This window comes from Hipposideros armiger, unplaced genomic scaffold (genome assembly GCF_001890085.2).
Source record: "Hipposideros armiger isolate ML-2016 unplaced genomic scaffold, ASM189008v1 scaffold_93, whole genome shotgun sequence".
Classification (NCBI taxonomy): Eukaryota; Metazoa; Chordata; class Mammalia; order Chiroptera; family Hipposideridae; genus Hipposideros; species Hipposideros armiger.
Window position 1 is genome coordinate 654,056 of NW_017731443.1, and position 3,072 is coordinate 657,127.

At 55.1% G+C, this 3,072-nt stretch overlaps 1 protein-coding gene across 6 annotated transcripts in view; it reads left to right on the top strand.

The window, feature by feature from the left end:
- The window catches only part of PC (pyruvate carboxylase), a 113,817-nt gene that overhangs the window by 37,893 nt on the left and 72,852 nt on the right, over positions 1 to 3,072 (top strand). Inside the window, exon 1 of one of the 6 annotated variants that reach the window (XM_019645316.1) lies at positions 2,537 to 2,559. The exons of the other annotated variants lie outside the window; for them this stretch is intronic. The gene's annotated coding sequence lies outside the window, so the exon portion shown is untranslated. Of the gene's footprint in view, positions 1 to 2,536; positions 2,560 to 3,072 lie in introns of those variants that run through there. 6 annotated transcript variants of the gene reach the window in all.

Consider the following 3,072-nt stretch of genomic DNA (forward strand, 5'->3'; position numbering starts at 1 on the left):
TGGCTGGGGCTCATGAGAAGTGTCCCATGAAGAGTGGCATCAGTGCCACTAGAGGTTGTCCCCAGTCCCCTCTGGTCTTATGGAGGCCCAAGCAAAGACCTACATCCTCTCAAACCCTCTCTCCTCTCAGAGCACAGGACTCTCTGCTTCCTGGGACTCTTCCCACTCAAAGCTAGGTGCCGGCCTTCCTTGATCTGGGTACCATGGAGAGAAAGTTACCAGATTGCACAGCGCCTCTGGGCTTTGAGGGGCTGTTCAGAGAAGGTTATGGGAAAGGTGTGTATGTGCCCAACCATCTAACTGAGCTTGTGTGACCAGCAGTCTCTCTCCTTACCCTCAGTTGTCTTTTGTTGAGTTCTTTAGTGTTGGGAGATTAACAAAAGTTGGAGAAAGAGTAGAATGGTGTATATTTCTCCTTCCTGTCTGCCCACCTCTCTCAGAGGAAGATTCTACTTTTATGAGACAAACTGGGAACAATTGGTCATAGAAACTGGCTATTCATAATGATCAGATCTGAACCCTCACAAACACTTCTGCAAGAAGGTATATGTTGTTATCCCCATTTTACAAATGACAGAATTGAGACTTGGAGGTTAAATGACTTGCCCAAGGTCACACATAGCAGAGCTAAGACCAAGTCCAGTTCTGTCTTACTCCAAAGCCCTGTTCTGTCATGCCCGGCTCATTGTCCATGAGAACCAAGTGTCACCAGCATATCCAGAGCACACAGTGAAAGGGTTCCCATCCTCCCTGATCTCAGGGTCCCCGTTCTCCCTGATCTCAGGGTCCCCGTTCTCCCTGATCTCAGGGTCCATCCTTTCTGATCACGGCCAGTTCCTACTCAGGGTTACTCACCCAGAGCTTGTACCCTTTCCCAAGTAGGCTTGAGCTTTCCTTCTTAGACCCAGACTGGGGTGACCTGTTCCCTGCACTCGTGTCCTTAGGGTTTCATCTCCCCTCCATCAGTGGGGATTAATGTCCCTACCCTGGCTTCTTCTCAGTGGTTTAGGGAGAGTGAGATCAAGTATATGAAAGCGCTTGAAAAAACAGACTAAGCTCTCCTTCTGTAGAAATGCCCCTCCGTCCATTCTTACTCCTGTCCTTGCTCCTGGGTGAGGCTGAGGCCCAGTGCTGACCGCCCCTCCAGGTCACCCACCCAGCAGGTCACCAAGCACATGGCCAGTCTCAAGGCAGATGTGGCAGTCAGTGGCACCTCTCTGCTTCCAGCCAGAGAGCGAGCACCGGTGCCTGTCCAATGTCGGGGCAGCTCCAGCTCAGGCGCAGCATTGCAGGCAGGCAGTTTCTGCTGGTTGTTCACCTTGGCACTGCCGCCGTCTCCAGTGGGAGTGTCACTCTCGCCTCACCTTCCGGGATGCCCAGTGGCCTGCCTTTTCCAGGGTTTATTAGAGGTTAGCACCTGTCCTTTGTGGGCTGGAGCGGAAGCAGAAAGCTGCTTTTGTCAGCTCTGGAGAAAGATGGAGGAGAGTGACTTCACAAGTAGCTGTGCCGGCTGGCCTCCTGGATCCGGGAGGAGGGAGCACGTTCCCGCGCACAGAGGTGGCCCATGCTTTCGGATCTCCGTCTGGCTGAGGCCCTCTGCCCGCATCAGGCGCCCGGATTTCACTGGCATCTCAGCCCACCGACTTCTCTGGATGCCGCCCACCCCATCAGGTGGTGAGTGCCCTGAACCAGGGAGGTCCTCTCTGATGATTAACCTCGAGTTCAGGAAGCTAAGCAAGGATAGAACACTGAGCTATTGACTGGGCTTCCCCTAAGAACTCTTGTCAGAGCTCAGCCTGGTTTGTGTTTTGTTTTGGCCATAGTGGGGTGCTGCCCCGTCGTAGGAACTCCATTCCCGTTCTTGACTGGAGTGGCCTTTGGGGTAACACCACGTTACATGAGCTGACCTGGGTGGGTGTAGTAGTATGTTCAAGCCTTTGAAAACCTTGCTGACAAAGTCATGCCAGGCCAACGGCTCACAGGAGCCGCTAAGCAACGCGGGCCCTTGTGAGGGACCCAGTCTCCTGGCCCCAGGGGGAGAAAGGACCGCGATGTCACCGGTTCCCAGGGGCACGCCCTGAGGCATAGCAAGGTCTCCGCAGGAGGAGGAAATCACTAGACTCCCCGTTTTCTTCTTTTCCTAGTGGATCCTCTGCTCCTTTTCTTGGGCCAGAAGCTCCCTCTCTCTCCTGGCCGGCTCCCCCATGCCTGGCCCTGGCTCCCCTTCCTTTGTAAAACTCAAACACCACTGCCCTCTAATCGTCCCGCCAGAACCCATAGGCAGTGGCTTTTGACTGTCCCCTCCCAGCTCACCCCTGACCTGGTTTTGCTTTTATTTCTTCCCTGAAACAGTCTGTTCAAGGTCTACCCCTGGGCCAAAGATTGGCTCACAGCAGCCTCTCTGTCCTCTGAGCTGTAGGGGAGAGGGCAGTTCTGGGAAGTCACCGACAGAGGCGTTACCTAGAACATCAATTATAAGCAGGCAGCGGGCCCAGGTTTGGGTGTTCCAGCACCAGGAATAGCGCGGCCTCCCTGGGGCTCTGCAGACCAGCTGCCGCGGTAAGAAGCACCTTTCAGAGGCCGCTAGGCACACAGTCCTGGTGGGGGTGCACACGCACCGTGGCTGTCGTTTCTCTTCCCTCCTAAACTTGGCATCTTCTAGTATTTGAGAAAGGAAAGGGCAGAGGGATTCTGGGAATGGTCCTTGGAGACAGGCATCCAGGGGACGGGTTGGCCAGATCATTGTTCACAGGCCTGTGGGGGCGGTTCTGCTCAGGGATGGGCAAGTGAAAGGAGCCCAAGGTGGGCAAACCCTACTTGACAATGAAATGGGTTTTGCCTGAGACCTTCGGGGCAGAGGAAGATGAGCCGTGGGTCCCGGAGCTCTGGGCCAGAATGCCTTTGTTTGATGGTGATTAGTCCCTTGACTGGGGTCTCCTTTGGCAATGGCGAGGCTGCCAGGGATCAGGGGAAGGACCTGCTCTGAGTGCAGTGCCAGGCCAGGGGCCCCGGGGCCCCCACATGCTGGGCTTCAGCTGCTTGACCAAGCTGGGCCTTGATGAAATGCTCTGG